Source organism: Aegilops tauschii, chromosome 5, assembly GCF_002575655.3.
Source record: "Aegilops tauschii subsp. strangulata cultivar AL8/78 chromosome 5, Aet v6.0, whole genome shotgun sequence".
NCBI classification, from domain to species: Eukaryota; Viridiplantae; Streptophyta; class Magnoliopsida; order Poales; family Poaceae; genus Aegilops; species Aegilops tauschii.
In genome coordinates, this window is record NC_053039.3 from 162,063,602 (window position 1) to 162,080,269 (window position 16,668).

Consider the following 16,668-nt stretch of genomic DNA (forward strand, 5'->3'; position numbering starts at 1 on the left):
AGGTTCCGTCGGCGCCGACGCGCCCCTAACCTCGACCCGATTCCGTCGGCGCCGACGCGCCCCTAACCTCGACCCGGTTCCGTCGGCGCCGACGACCCCTAACCTCGACCCGGTTTCGTCGGTGCCGACGCACCTCCTCTTCTTCTTCCTCCTCCTTTTCTTTTCTTCTACTTCTTCTTCCTCTTGTTCTACTTCTTATTTTCTTTTCTTTTTCATCTTTCTTCTTAACTAAACCTAAACTAAACTAAATATAAACCTAAACCTAAAAAACAGAAAACTAAACTTAAACCAAATTAAATCTAAACTAAACAAAACTTAAGCTAAACTAAATCTAAACTATAAACTATACTTAAAAAAAGAGGGGGAGGGGGCTCATCGGAGTGGGGGAGGTGGAGAAGGCCGATGCCGGCGGGTCGGGGCGGCGGGCGGCAGGGGGGCGGGGCGGCGAGGCGTCTGGGGGGGCGGGGCGTCGGGGAGGCCGGGGCAACGGGGCAGCAGGGGGCGTCGGGCGGCCCGGAGCGGCGAGGCGTCGAGGTGGCCCGCAACGGTGTTCCAGCGCGGCGGGGCGTCGGGGGGAGCGGCGGGCCGAGGCGGCGTGCAGGAGCAGGGTGGAGGCGGGCGACAGGCCGGTGCGGCGTGTGGTCGGGGACGGGGTGCGATTGGGGCGGCGGCGTGGTGCGGGGCGACGATGCGCGGTCGGGGGCGCGGTGGGGGCCGGGGGTCGGGGCGATTTGACTGGAGGCCGGCGGTGGGTGTTAGAGAAGACAGAGAGAGAGGAGGCGGGGGAACGGCCGTTACATAGTCAAATCTTGGCGGACGGCAAAGAGATGGGGCTGGTGGGCCGTCAGGGTTTGGACCTCTACTGGCCCTACCCACCTCTTTGTCGTCCGCCAGCGGGCGGCAAAGAACTGTCTGATGGCAAATAGGGTATTTATCGTTAGCCCGTTCTTTGTCGTCCGTTTTTTGGAAACGGACGGCAAAGACCTTCTTTATTATCCGCTAGCAGACGGCAAAGATCTGACTGATAGCAAATTCTCTGTTTGTGAGATAAACCATCTCAATGCAGAGTGTTTTGTCATTGTTCTGGAAGCAAACTAGCAAGACACACTTGGTCGAAGGTCAAGAGTGTTATTCCCTGGATGGTGCCAACCTCGCTACTCTTCATCAGGACTCTTGTGGCTCAAGATGTTGGCACAGGCAGTTTTTTGAGGCAGAAGGAAGTCAGCGATGCTAAGTAGGACACGGTTGATGGAGCAGAGCAAGGAGGGACTGGGACGGTGCCGTACTACATAGTAGGCAGGAAGTATACATGTTATGTACTCCCTGCGTAAAAAAATATAAGAGTGTTATAAAAGTGTTTAACACTCTTATATTTCTTTATGTAGGGAGCACAAAGCAATTAAAAGCATGGTTTATAGCGTTGGAAGCATGATTTTTATATGATGAAAGAAAAATTGAGTACACTTGTATTTCTTGGAATGGCATCACTAATATGTTTGAAGCATGTGTTCTGTGTACTCATGATAATGTTTATTTTGTATACTAGTAATTTGTATGTGCTTTGCACGTTAGATTATTATGTGTAATTACAATAATAACTCATTTAAATTAAAACTAATCTCTTGTCTTATTATAAAATTATAATGTAATTTTTGGAAGTACATTTGTGTTTTCTAGTGGAACTTGTGGAAACTTTTTTTTAGCTCCTCACATTTAGATATATTATAACCGAGCATCTTTGCAGCCCTCTCACGCATTCTCACTTGTGAACCGTTAGATTTTGTTTCTGGGACATCCACGGTCGTCCGATTTGAGGTTAGGTCGCAAACTGGACCAATTGTCCTGATGGGCTGCTATTCTGGTAGCCTTTTTGAAGGCCTGTGGTTAATCCGGGTCCATGGATGTAGCGACGACCCGTCTCTCGTCTCACCCCTGCTTGCGCCGCCGCCGACACCCCGGCTCACATCCTCGTCGGCTTCTCCCTCCCCTCAGGCCGCCTAGGCACGCCGCCGCCGCCGCGGCCACCACCTCATCCGTCATCGACCAATTCAGCCTCGGTCCAATTCCTCAATGCGAGTGCCTCACTGGTCGATGCGGGGCGAGCCGATGTATCCCCTCTCCCTCTGTGATGTCGTCCGTCCCTGCGTGTGCCCTCTCCCTCCAAGATCCCATCTCTGTGCTGTCTGCTGCATGGTAGGTTCGTAGCCCAATGCTCCGTTCGTATGTCCTCACAGGGAATCCCCTCCTCCCTTCTTTCCCCCGATTTGATTTCAACATGGTGGAAATAAACGGTTAGTCAACATAGACAGCGGATCAGAAAGACTACAAAAATAGCGTGCCGGCCAGTACGCTGTATGTCGTGGTGGTCCACTGTGGCGTTGGTCTCAACACCGGCATGTGGTATTTTCTTCCTTCCTGATGTTCAATTCATAAGCATGACGTGGTGTTTCACAGCATGTTCACTTGCTCTGAAGAAATAGTTGCCTGCTCATTTTTTCTTTAGATGTTCTTCTTTGTTTTGTTACTTCTACACATCGGTGCATGTGCTACTAAGAGATTATATGGCTGCCGCTCATTTAGTAAGTTCACATGGACTACCATTATCCATGCATTAAGGATGTACGATTGCTTAGTTTGCGTTTCTGTATCATTCATGCAACGGTACTGTTTTTTGTTGTATGCAGCAGTTTACTTTCATGAAGACGCCAGGCGACTGTGACAAAGCCCTCGTATCATGATGGTTTGAGGTGAACGGCTCAATGATGCCAAAGAGATTAATATTGAATTAAACTTTCCCCCATAATCTCTGCTAGGAAAAAAATGTGCAGGGAACTTAGGTACTGCTATCTGCCTGATCTTCCATCTTTCACACTCGATCTTCTCTGGCTTTATCTCACAAATTCACAAGGGATGTCGTGCAGGTATCAGTTTCCAGATTTTTGAGCGACCAGGGAGCAAAATTTTCACCACAGATGACTATGCATGGCTTCTCTGTGCTTTGCGCTCTTCTTCAATGAAAAATATTTACTTCATTACCAGAATTAAGAGACTTTTAATGACCATCGATATTAATATGTGACTGAGTTTATTCTAGGTATGCTTTTTTCCGCTTCTCAACTCTATCTCAGTCCCCATCCATCTTCCCTTAATTTTTCTCTTGATTCTATACAGGTTAGGTCAATGAGGTTTACAGCAAGGTACAAAGCTTCGTGAGGACTCATCTTCTTGGGATGCAAAAGGGTGAAGCTAAGTTGATGTTTCTTAATTAATCAAAAATATGTCAGGAAGATTAGAACATGCGTTCTATCTATAGGTATTATTTGGGAGATGATCGGTTACTATAAGCTCTAAAGTTTATATATTTCGATGATGGGTCTACCATGCGTAGTTAAAACTTGCCTATCGACAAACCATCAGCTGCTGCAAATGACAGATGGGTATGACGGATGGGTATTGCAGATCATGCATCACGGGTATTTTGATTCTAATATGATGATTCAGTAATTCTACTATTGGTCTAATAATCTTCAGCAAGGATATACTGACTCTCATTTCTTTATTAGTTTTGTAGACATTGCTTGATCCAAATTACGACAAAAGATCAATTGCCGAGGTTGTACTAAACCACATATTTATCACTGGGCAGTAGTAGTATAGTCTCTTAATTATCCTTTTAAAAATAAATTTAATGTCTACCTATTATTAGAGAATTAGAAAGCATAGGCTCTTTAGAAGCTTTCTTGCCAAAAAAGAAGGCCCTTCAAAAGCTAATACATGTATATGCTCACATCACATGCTTGTTTTTCTTCCTTGAATTTTCAAATGCTTATGAATCATCTGCAAAATAGTGTAGCTTGTAACTCTCTGTTGAACTAAATACCAATCCAAGTCGGAGTGTAAAGAAGACAATATAGGTTTTGATCTGCCGAGAGGTCATGCAATGCTTCTCTATTCCCATTTCAGGCCAGATTTACCTCCAAAACACTGCATGGATTCTTTCACATATTGTCCATTTTATTTCTGTAACTTCTTGCAGTTTAATTACTTGCAAGTTTTGTTCTCTATTAAGTAAGTTATTTGTCTTGTGGATTGTACGAATGATTTTCGCTAATACGCTGCACACATCTAAACCATAGACTGTTTCAAGACACATCAGAAAAATATAAATCAATCTAGACATCAGAAACCAAAGATGAATCATTTATATATGCATTTGATTTCCTGAAATATAAGAATAACGATGTATGCTTTTCTTTCTATGTGGAAACTATTATGTATCATTTATTAGCGGTGCACACATTCATGATTTTATTCTTATAAAGAAATTCACATTTAGAACTTAGATTCGGCAATTATTTGACATGGCATGTAGTGTGTACTACGCTACTCACAAAAAGTGTAGCATCCATCGAGCGGCTTTGGCAGACTTAATCCGTACGTGGATGTTTAACTGATTCCTGAAGTATAACTCTTACTTCCTGCTTATTATTGTTCAGGTTACTGCAATTAGTCCATTGATTGAAGGCTTAGCTGTTGCTTCTTGATCAACCCTGTTAACCTTTAGATGTGTTTTCAAGTTGTTCATAGTAGTCCGATGTTGTGTAAGTTAAAGTGAGAGCTATTACGTCAATTTATTTTTGACCTTTTCATTTGAAAGTAGCCAAAGCTACAAATGGGTATGTAGATGGTATGCACAACTTCTATGAAACAACTTTTGTCAGACTATTGTATCCTTTTACGGAAGGGACGTGCGTAAGACTTTACTGTTTTCCTCTCGTCCTTGGCGGCTGGAACCCTAGCCGTCGCCAGGGGAGGCCGATCTTCCAACGCCACTCTCCGGCGGCTCCCCTCTGCCGGCGACCTCGGTCGTCGGTGGTGAGGTGGGTCGCCGGATCCACGCATGTGGATCATTTTTACTCTCTCGTAGTCTAGGTTTTTAGGTTGTTCATCGTCTTTGCTACAGCGGCGACGATGACAATGCTGAATAAAGATTCTTCGGATTCTTCCCTGACGAGGCCATTGGTCCTATGGTTGGGGATGGATTTGGAAACCAGTCTGTTCAAGCAAGGATGGCGTGGCGGCGACGACATCCTCGTGGTGGACCTGTGTCCTCGGGCTCCGCCGTTGCGATGGCGTTTGCTCCAGCGTCGGCGCGGAGCTTGGGAGGTAGTCCAGGAGCGGATGCAGATTATGGTCTGCACCGACGACATCTAGAAGACGGAGCATGTGCTAGGCTCGTGGTTCATGGATGGCAGATATGGTTTCCTCCTTCGGTGTTTTAGTCGTGGTGGGGTGCTAGATCTGGAGTTAGATGGCGTGTCCGGGGTGTTGCCCCGGTCTGATCGTTCAACGGTAAGGGCTTCACTTTTGGTGAGCCACCTTGAAGGTCCGCAAAGCTGTATATCAGCGATGGAGCCGCGTCGAGCTCAGGTGAGGAGGTGATTTGTCATTCTTTTCTTCGGTGGCTGCTATGGTGGTGCCAGAGGCAGGTGACGGGCGTTGGTGTCAAGCTCAGAGATATTCTGCTATCTTTTCAGTTTTGTCATGTCGGTCTTTACATGACTTGTACTTTGTTCTTTATGATGTGAATGAGACACGTATTACCATGCAAAAAGACTATTGTATCCTTTTCAACATATTGTGATTCAATTATGTTTATCTTTTGTCTCCTTGCATTTATAGAAATTCCTATCATTTTATTGCCTAAATAGACGGGCGCAGCAACGCACACCAATCATGATCTAGTGAAATCACAATAGCGCAACGAATTTCTCTATCGAAAATGCATTAGAAGAATCACATATTTTTTCCAAAAAAAAATGTTATTGACATGTTCATGAACTCTTCTAGTTTTCGAAATTCAATTTTAAATATAAAGAAAATTAGTTTAATGTAATAATTTACACCTTTTCACACCTTTAAGTCAGAGTTTTCTTATAAACTCTATTTTATTTGTCTATCGTCGACCTCACAGTATTTTAAGCAACTTAACATCTTGTTAAAAAACAAAAGAAAATCTAAGTATAAATTTCCAACTGATTGTTTGAATATTTCTCTCAACGATTAGTAGCGACCCTATGCATGCATTCTTTTCTACAGTATACTACTACTTTTGAGAAAAATAAGAAATGCCTTCATGCATGCATTCAGAGGCACTCACGTGAGGAGTAAATTTCTACAGTGGCGCTCACGTCTACTTCCAGTCTGCAATGGAATAGGAGTACTACCTTGTCTCGTCTAACTAGTAAGATGCCCGTGCTTCGCTACCGGATCAAAAAAATAAGATGAACTTAAATTATAGTCAGGAACTCATACATTGATCAAAGTAAGGATATATTATTATTGATAAATAGACAGCAAGCACAATCAAATATATGGTTTTTAATCAATGAACCCCTTCGTCATGAAGCCGAACTCTTTCTTCTCCATCTCCATCTCGTAGAAAGAACCTTTGTTCTCCATACTCAGCTCTCTAATTAGGGGGAGACTTGTATAGGATCTGATCTTTAGGTGAGATCGTAGGATCAACAGCAAAATTTCATATTTAGACAATTCAAAAAATTCTAATTTTTTTTTACATACCTGCAAGGTATGTTTACAACTCTAAAAAAATTCAGCTTCAAACTCGGTCTACGGTAAGAGATTCAAAAAAGACAAATTCGACTATGAATAGTGTCATCTTGGGGTAAATAGTATTTGGCACAATTCATATCCGATTTTGTCTTTTTTGTTTCTCAAAGTGTACTTCGAATTAGGAGCTGAAACCTTTTAAGTTTTTACATCAAACACGGATGTGTCTACAAATATTTTCAGAATTTTTAAACATGTTTTGAGTCTTCAAATAGATTGATCTCATCTAAAGCTAGATCTAATACAAGTCTTCCCCGCTCGCTCTATCCTATATCGAAGGGAGAGAATGCGGCAAATATAGAATTCGTCTACACACGTGGCAACTGACAACATTCGCCAACTTTATCTCTCCATTTGTCTGTCTTTGGCTTCTATTTGCTTATCATGGACTATAACTCCAGCCCGCACACAATTATCAGCTAGAAATGGTAAGACATTAATCACCTCACAAACATATCACATTCAGTAACCAGTCATGAAAACTCACATGAGAAAAGATAACACAATCACAAGCACTTGGTGCATAACTTGCATACATAAGAGATTACATACAAGTACAACCAAAATAATTGGGCTCAGTAAGCAAGATTACTATGGCAAAAAATAGAGATGATGTGCCATGTGTCAGCATCCTTCAAATAGTGGCTTCGTCAAATGCAAGGCCTGTGAGTGTCACAGACGATAACTCCGAATTGCGATAAATGTGATGACCGCTCTCACCAGATCTCCCAAATCACCGGCACGGCCAGCAATCTCCAATACATATTATCATGTCTAGCCTTAGAACCACTACAACAGAACTGCTTCTTTCCTTTGATAGGCTGTAGAAAGCAAAAAAAAAAAAGATATCGTGTTACCATTCATCCAGGAATTGAACATTTTATGCCACCAGAACTAATGTGAAGATAAATGGCAGCAATCAGTATACCCAAATAACATACATAAAAGCCTGAAGAAGAAAGGCAATGCTACCGATGAATGCACGGCGGCAGTGTATATTGCATGGCACCTTTGGATTGAGAGAAAGAACAGAGTTTTCAAGGCCTCGTCAAGCTCTATTTCTGCTGTGCTGCTTCTTGCAAGAGATGCGATCGGCCTCCTTAAGGAGGCAGGGGAGTAGTAGCCTGAGGGTGGCATGGCTGGATGCCTTTGGCTTCAGCCTATTTTCCCTTTTTCTTCCTTATTGTAATCATTTCCGGCTGCTGCTTCCGGCAGTTTTGTACAGTATAATGAAAAGGCAGAGCTCCTGCCGTTCCGGTCAAAAACAAAATACATACTTTAGCTTGAGTTTTTTTTTAGAAAAGAAGGATGACCCCTGGCCTCTGCATCTAGACGATGCATACGGCAACTTTATTAATTATTCTCACAAGACCTTACAAAGCCAAACAACAGCAAGACTAAAGTCACCGTCTAAGCAACAGCTGTTGCTACACCTATCCAATTGATGAAGGGGCGCAGATAGTCTGGACCTAATACCAAACGACATCGCAGCCAAACCTAAACATCTAAGACCTAAGGTCCCAACCAGGACGCCTGCCTGGTATGGGGCACCTACCAGTCCGGCGCACTCCTCAACCAAGACACCTGCCGGGTATGAGGCCGCCGCAGCCACCTGCCATCAATCCATTTTCAGAGCTGTATTGTTGCATGTACCGTGCCATGTCTCTCTGCCATCGACGCCACTACGACGCCCGACAGCGTCGTCCTCCTGCGCGAGTCCATCCTCCCACACCGAACTCCGAATCTGCACTACGCCACGCCGTCAAGATCCGTCGCCATCAGTGTGTAGGGTGAATCACCGCTCCACCAAAGAATCCGTCCTCTAGTCCCTCGATCACGTGTGTACCTCCAAGAATGACGCCCCCAAGGGAGGAACGACACCATAGCGCCGCCGTCATCCGATCATCCGATCTAGGGTTTTCCCCGGAGGTAGCAGAGAGTGGCCTTGAACTTCTCCACGGCGATGCCTTCAAGAAGGGAACGACGCAGATAGCGCCGCCACCGCCGGCCTTAGCAGACGCCGAAGGCAAGTTTTCACCCAGATCAGTTCGAAGGGATCCAACTCTCGTGCACGGGCCGCCGTCACCACCAGCACCACCAGGCAGAACCCTGGAGCACCGGCAGATCAGCGAGCCGCCGGCACCACCGCATCCAGATCGCCGGCCACGCCGGGCCGCCGCCATCCCCCGCGCCGTCCGGGTCAGAGACGGAGCCGCCGACCGCGCACAGGGACCACCGCCTCCTGCACACGCCGGAGCGCCGCCGAGAGCCCAGCGCCGGCCACCGCTTGCCGAGGGCCGCCGCCGCGCGCCCCGAGCGGACTCCCACGCACACCAGGGGAAACCGCGAGCGTGAGCCCTGCCGTCGCCCCCAAGCCCGCGCCGGCACGCCCCGCCTCCAGCGCGCCGCCAACAACCGCCGCGATCTGCCCGCGCCAGATCCAGCGAGTCATGGGAGAAGAGATCCCGCTGCCGCCGACGCCGACCGGGCTTTGCCCGGCGGCGGCGAGGAGGAGAGGTCAGGGGAGGGACGAGGACGCGGCGGCGCTAGGGTTCCCCCCGGTCGCCGCGCCTACTTTAGCTTGAGTACACTCTTATAAATGATTCCAGGACAAACAAGATTGAAGGAGTGTTTAACTGAAGCTTCGCTAAATATGTACAAGAAACATGAATCTGTATACGGCGCCACCATGAAGAGAGGAAATATTCCAGACATGACTCAGATAGCTAGTTCCACTTAATTAGTTATTACATACCTTAGGCATTTATCAGGCCATGAAGTCATTTCTCAGCATAGTATACTCTTCTGTAGTTGTTTGCTCAAAACATTTATGCCAACAATATTAGCTTTGGAGCTCTCACATCATCCATCTGCTCACCTAAAAAGAACAGAGGATATTAGACAATCAGTACAGCATACGTAACAGTCAGGTATATTCAGGAAAAGGAAAAAAATATTGAGCCTGTAGAGGGTCTGTAGTATATTTAGTCAAGGAAAAAACAATGAACAACACTTGCAATACATTTATTTCTTGCCTCTCATCTAATGTCAAACTTTGCCTACATGGTCGTTGGCTTGCATTCCTCTCATCATGTGCCATTCGTTGTCTTTTTTCTCTTCTTTGTGCATTAATCTTTTTCTTCTCAGCAGGTGTTAAATTTTGCCGACGTGCTCTAACACGTTCTCGCCTTGCTTGGATTTGTTCTGGTGTACGGCTAGCATATCTTATTGCTTCACGTGCACGCTTTCGCCCTATAGCATTTTTACGAGAAATTAATTAAGTAGTTAAATAAAATTACTTATGCACACAATTTCGCCTTATAGATTTACCTTTTGAGCTTTCTCCGCACTCCAAGCCCTCAGTTGATATGAGCATGCCATTAGAAGGGAAAATCGTAGATGATTCGTTTGTCACTTCATCGTCCAAAGACGAGTGACTTGAACTTGTCATATCTGTTGGCTCGCGTATAAATAGACTTGTATGAGCACTTGGCATGCCACTGGAGCAAGTTCTGTTGGACTTGGCTACAAAATAATGCATTCAAACTGCACACTGATTAGATGAAATAAGATATGAAATGCATAAAAACTGCAGTCAGATTGGATATAAATAATCCAGGATGTTGGAGTCAGTTATATAAGATGTGTATCATTCAGTACTTTTCCAACTGCTACTGATACAGTATTCAGACGGGGGAAGCTAGAATGAGTTTTTTTTTTATGTATGGCCATCATGCGTGAAACATGGGCCACAAAAACCTCCCATGGAATACCACGCCACTCCATAGCTGAAAGGCGAAGCGCCTGGCCTGTGGCAAATATAACCAAATCAGTATAATACATGAACCTTCAAATTCTTAGTTTGTGATTCCTTTTATAATACTCAAGTTTCATTTCACAAGACGATTCTGGATAAGATATTGCAACTAAACACTGCTTATGGAAAAATAGAAAACAGTTCCATGTGCTACCACCACCACATATGCAATTGCACAAGTAAGGTTTGTCTAATAACAAAGATGAAGCAAGGGTTGATGAGATCGTGGAGAAGATTTTAATATTCATTTACAACCCATACCTTGCCCTTGACGAAGAAGATTAGATGGCGAAGAGAAGTGAATCACACTTCCTCACACTCCCTTCAATCTGAAGGTTTGCGTGACCAATGTGTGACTTCTTGGGGGTGTAGTTTGAGCAGCGTGAGTCCCATATGCCTGCCCACTTATTTATATTGGGCTGTAGGAGTGGTTTCTGGAGAGTTGGAACTGGGCGCGCGGATTTGAACTTTGACAGAAATTTTGAACTTGGGAGGCGGGACGGGTGGGAAGGAGAGGCAGCAGCAGAGGCATAGTACCGGCGGCAAGAGTGGCGTCGCGAGCTCGGGGGATGGAACGTGCCGGCGGCGTACTTGCCAACGTCGGCGTCGGAGGAGATGGGGTGGAAGGAGGAGACGCCGGGAAGGAGGAGGGGGGGGGGGGGGGGGGGGGGGGGGGGGGGGGGGAGTGGTGGGCGACTGGGCTGCTGCGTCAGAGGATAAGGCAAGACAGGGGTCGCGGAATCGGAAGCGGACGGCGCCGGTGGCGTACTTGCCGACATCGGCGTCGGAGGAGATGGGGTAGGGGAGACAACAGGGAGGAGGGGGAATTGGTGGGCGCAGGGGCTGCTACATCAGAGGACGAGGGAGGAGAGGCGTCACGGACTTGGGGGACGGGCGGCGGCGGCTGCGTGTTTGCCGACGTCGGCGTCGGAGGAGACGGGGTCGGCGGGAGGACAAATCGGGGAGGGCCGGAGGGGGGACGTGTTAGTGAGCGGTGGGGATGCTGCTGCAGTGAGGAGGCGGAAGAGGGCGTTAGGAGCGGACTGCGTCGGCGGCGCCGGCGGTGTGTGGAGCGGCAGCGGCGCTGCCCTCTTCGGTTCCACTGTCTTCTGTTTTCGTGAAGGATCGAATGCTTCGCTCGTTGGATCTGGATAAGGTTGGGATGGCTAGAGCTCAACAAAGAGACACAAGTTTTTTTTTTTTACAAACATGAACCACGGTTGGCTTCTGTGCGTCGGATGCAGATCTGATGGTCGAGAACGAAGTATGGCAGGCACACCATCACCACCAACTGGGTATTTTAAGTAGTAGAGACATGGCCAGTCTCACGTGAAAATTCTCGAGGAGTCTGCTCAGATGGCTGACGGCAGGAGAAGGGCCCCTCACAGCGAATCCCTGAAATATTGACCATTGGATTGCCAGGTCGAATGGACATGTGATGCCACGTTTTCTCATATTTGAACCTGTTAGTTACAACCGTCCGATTGTAAAGATCCAACGGCTCATATGTCATATTACTGGTACACTATATAGTAGTATAGATATAGATAATGGATGTCTTATTTCGTTAGAGCAATCCTATAGTCAATTTTCTGTTAACCGTAGCAAGTTTACTTCACTGTTGATGCAAAATCATTGATAAACACAAGCAAATTTAATTTTGCATTACGCTGGATCAAAGTCACATGGAAGCAAATTTAAATGGTTCTGAATATATCACATCTAATATTTCACATCTAAGTTGTGACATCAGCAGAAGCAATTAAAAGCATGGTTTGTAGGGTTGGAAGCATGATTTTTATATGATGAGAGAAAACTTGAGTACACTTGCATTTCTTAGAATGGCATCCCTAATATGTTTGAAGCATGTGTTCTGTGTACTCATGATAATGGTTATTTTGTATATATGGATGTTTTATTTTGTTAGAACAATTCTATAGTCAATTTTCTGTTAAGCGTAGCAAGTTTACTTCACTATTGATGCAACATCATTAATAAACACAAGCAGATTTAATTTTGCATTATGTTGGAGCAAAGTCATACGAAACACATGGAAGCAAATTTAAAATGGGTCTAACTATATCACATCTACCGGCCGCTGGAGCGCAACAAAAAAAAAATCAAATTACGGACTCCGCTGCTTTGGAATCAAACTTGGAACTTCACATTGGGAAACACTAGTGCCTACCACTCCAACTAATAGTTGTTGTTGAATATTTAGAAGCTGGAAGTGATTAAGAACATAGTACAACGTCAAGATTAGAAGACGCTTTAAAAAAATGAAACCTTATTTGCAAATTGTCAACAATTTTGAAATGTCAAATATTTTTTAAACGCAAAAAAATTGAAAACTCTTTTTCAAATGTGAGTAAATTTTGTAATTCCAACTTTTAAATAAGAACAATATTTGGTATTCCAAACAATTTCTTCACGAACAAAATTTGAAAAAAAAGCGAAGAAATTTTGAAAATCCCCAAACAGTTTAGCTTATTTTTTTAAAAAAATCTATTTTTTTGAAAAACATGAATAAATTTAGTTTATTTTTGTTTTAATCATAAAGTCTCAATAAAAAATTGTTTTCACCATTTAAAAAATGTTCATACATTTCAAAAGAATGTTTGTGATGTTTAAAAGAATGTATTATATAATGAAAAAAGTTTGGGCCTCAATTACGAGTCCAGGATAGATTTGCAACTAGGACAAAAAGAAGGTCGGACCCCCAGTTACGAGTCGAGGATGGGATTGCATCTGAGACAAAAAATGTCGGGCCCCAGTTGCGAGTCGATGGTGGACTTGCAATTGGGACAAAAAAAGACCGAGCCCAAGTTGCGAGTCAAGGGTGGACTTGCAACTTAGACAAAAAAAGGGCGCGCCCCCTTTACAAGTCGAGCGTGGACTTGCAACTAGGACAAAAAAATGTTGGGCCCAAGTTGCAAGTCAAGGGCGGACTTGCAACTGAGACAAAAAAGTTTGGGCCCAGTTGTGAGTTGAGCGTGGGATTGCGACTGAGACAAAAAAGGTCGCGTCCCCATTATGAGTCGAGGGTGGACTTGCAACTAGGACAAAAAATGTTGGGCCCCAGTTGCGAGTCGAGGGCGGAAAAGAAGTCCGGTCTCAGTTGCGAGTTGAGGGTGGGACTGCAACTGAGACAAAAAAAGGTCGGGCCCCGGTTATGAGTCGAGTGTGGACTTGCAACTGAAAAAAAAAAAGATCGGACCCCCTAATTGCGAGTCGATGATGGACTTGAAATTGGGACTAAAAAATATCGGGTTCCAGTTGCAAATCGAGAGTGAACTTGCACTGAGAGAAAAAAGTTAGGCCTCAGTTGCGAGTTGAGGTGGACTTACAATTGGGACAAAGAAGTTCGGACCCCAGTTACGAGTTGAGGGTACACTTGCAACTGAGACAAAAAAAATGTCGAGACCCAATTACAAGTCAAGGATGTGATTTCAATTGGGACAAGAAAAAATCAGCCTCAGTTACAAGTTGAGGATGGACTTGCAACTGAAACAAAAAAAAAAGACAACCCCTTTTTTGGTGGTAGACTGTCAACTAACAATGATTCGAAAATTCAATAATTTAAAAAAATGAAAAGGGAAAAAATAAAAATAAGAAAATCATGAATTGAAAAAGAAGAAATAGGAAAAAAGACAAAGAAACCAGAAAAACACAGTCGTTGCGCATGCACCACAAGCAGGGTACCTACAAACACACAGGAGCACAAACAAAGCAACACCGCGTCAATCGGTGCTTAAATGGATCAACGCTGAAGCCAACAAAATGCATCCTCCTGTCGTTGAGTTTGACCGACTCTATCCCGACTTTGAACAAATGAAAGAATAGGCGCGTGACGTCCTCCAGCACTTTGAACAAACGAAAAAGAATCAAAGAACACGAATCTTAATGTCTAAATCGTGTGGTTAGAAAGTTAGATGTGATGTAACTATTTTCACATTTAGATGTGAAATAGCAAATCTGAATTTAAATGATAATGGATTCAAATCTTCTTCCTATGGAAACAAATACTCTCTCCATTTTTGTATACAAGGTCACTATCAAAATTATAATTTGTATCTATATAAAGCCACTAACATCAATCGAGGTAAAATTAATGAGGTTTGCCTCGTACTAGCAACCGAGGACATTAATACCCCTTGCATCCATGTGGGAGTGAGAAGGTTGGTTATCGTGTACCACATTAATCAACCAATGAGGAGTGAGAGGGTTGTCTTGTTGTGCGTTGAAAAGAAAAATACACATTAATTAACACGTCAAGTGAGAAAAAAGACTACTCCTCAGCTGTCTGCAGGTTTACCCGACAAGAGAGTGGAAATAAGAGCATCTCGAGCCGCCCTCCAACAGGCCCCCAGGGCACCCTTTTTACCGCCGGTGCAGAAAAAATCGCCCAGCCGCGCCCCCAGATCCTCGTTTTTGTCAGTTTTGGGCCGAAATCACAAACGGCGAACCCAAGCAGAACCCAGCGCACCGGGAGGCGCCTGGGGACACCGGCTGAAGCGAAAAGACGCGTGGACCCGCACTGTCGGGGACACCAGCCGGTTTTCCTGCCGTTTTCCGCTTTTCCCTCCCTTTTCCTCCCCACCACCCCCCGGTCTCCCCCGCAGCTCCCGCCATTCTCCCCAGATCCGCGCGCCATGCCATCAAAGAAGTATGCGCCCCTCGCCTAGCCACTGATTCCGCCCAGCCAAAGCCGAGGAAGCTGAGGGCGCCGATGCCAAGCCCCCGGGGCTTGACGAACACCCAGTGGAAGGTCGACGTTGATCGCCGGGCGGCGGTCACCAACGATCGGCGGAACAAGCTCAACATGAAGAAGGCCAGGGACGCGACGGTGGAGCAGGAGGAGACGTCTCGCGCAGTCATGGCGAACGAGTGCCAGCTCCTTCCGCCTCAACAGGCCGGCCAGTACCACAAGGCGCGTGGGGCAGCCAGCAGAGCGTCGCGTCGCCGGCCAACTTCTCACTGCCAGTGTGGGGGTACGCGCCCTCACCTGAATGCGCCGACGATGACGCGCTTGGCGGCTTCAACCCCAACATCACCTTCCGCATGGCTCTGCGCCACTCCCCCCCCCCCCCCCCGTCGTCGCCCCGTCTTCAACCCCGACCCGCGCACGCCCTTCCCCGCGTTCATCGCCGACCTCAACACCCAGTACGGCTACTCGCCGACGTACTCAGGCTCGCCTGCACCAACTCTGCGTCGTGGACCCCTACCCTTCACACCAGGCTCGGTGCCACAGTTCAGCGGCACCGATACCGACATGGACGAGATCATCACGGACGGATCAGCCGCCGCCAGTTCGTGCCCCGGGTTCCGCATGCAAGACGAAACGTTGGACACCGCCGTCAACATGGAGGACGTCAAGCACGACGATGCCGAGGAGGAGGTGGAAGAGGAAGAACCGACGGAGCCAGCGGCCAAAGGGAGAAAGAAGAAGCGGCCGTCCAAAGCCATGCTGGGCGTGCCTCGCGTCAACTGGACGCCAAAGGAAGACAAGTGCCTCGCCGAAGCATGGAAGACTGTCAGCATCGACCCAATCACCGGCGCGAATCAGAACGCCGACACCTACTGGAGAAGGGTCAAGACGGTGTTCGACGAGCGCAAGTTGGTCGACCCCGACTTCGCCAGCATCCACATGGATTGCGGCGAGAAGGCCATGGCCAACCATTGGGCAACCATCCAGCAGGCCTCCAACAAGTGGCATGGGATTCAGGAGGAGGTCATTGCTCGCCCGGAGAGCGGCGTTAACGTCGAGCTTCAGGTATGTCCATCGCTCGCCGGCCCAGCTCTTCGCCGTGTACTTCGCCGACACTTGTTCTTTGTCTGTGTAGATGGTTCGAATGTTCGACATGTTTCACAAGGACAACAACGACCAGGATTTCAAGTTCCTTCATGTCTTCACCGGGATAGAGTCGTGCGAGAAATGGACAGAGTGACGGCTCGCTCTCGCCAAGACCAAGGATAGTGTCTACAACCGGACGCGCCTGCGTCGGCGGCGGCAGAAGGCGTCATGATGGCAGCAAGAAAGCTAAGGCAGCGAGAGACTCGGCGTCCGCTGCCAAACGGCTGCAGTCGTCGGTAGAGCAGTGCATCGCCGACGCCAGGAGCCACGCCGCCAAGAGGGAGGAGAAGTCTGAGGCGAGGTGGTCGGCGCTAATGACGAAGCAGGACGTCAAGCTCGACTTTCTCAGGACCAACGTCGTCGCGAA

At 46.6% G+C, this 16,668-nt stretch overlaps 2 long non-coding RNA genes across 8 annotated transcripts; one reads left to right on the forward strand and one right to left on the reverse strand.

Annotated features, from left to right (window-relative positions):
- The first annotated feature begins 1,903 nt into the window (after window positions 1-1,903).
- Window positions 1,904-5,663, forward strand: LOC109747386 (uncharacterized). 2 transcript variants are annotated; one of them, XR_012184393.1, is made up of 5 exons: window positions 1,904-2,400; window positions 2,504-2,579; window positions 2,685-2,837; window positions 2,922-3,094; window positions 3,172-5,663. It is a non-coding gene; the product is annotated as an uncharacterized lncRNA (long non-coding RNA). The 2 variants fall into 2 exon arrangements; XR_012184392.1 differs by having other exon boundaries at window positions 2,398-2,579.
- A 1,465-nt stretch (window positions 5,664-7,128) lies between these two features.
- On the reverse strand, window positions 7,129-11,625 carry LOC109747379 (uncharacterized). 6 transcript variants are annotated; one of them, XR_012184385.1, is made up of 6 exons: window positions 10,709-11,625; window positions 9,961-10,439; window positions 9,666-9,882; window positions 9,386-9,508; window positions 7,572-7,876; window positions 7,129-7,451 (listed from the first exon to the last, which is right to left on the reverse strand). It is a non-coding gene; the product is annotated as an uncharacterized lncRNA (long non-coding RNA). The 6 variants fall into 6 exon arrangements; XR_012184389.1 differs by having other exon boundaries at window positions 9,386-9,500; window positions 10,709-11,600; XR_012184388.1 differs by having other exon boundaries at window positions 7,640-7,876; window positions 10,709-11,600.
- Window positions 11,626-16,668: the final 5,043 nt, after the last annotated feature.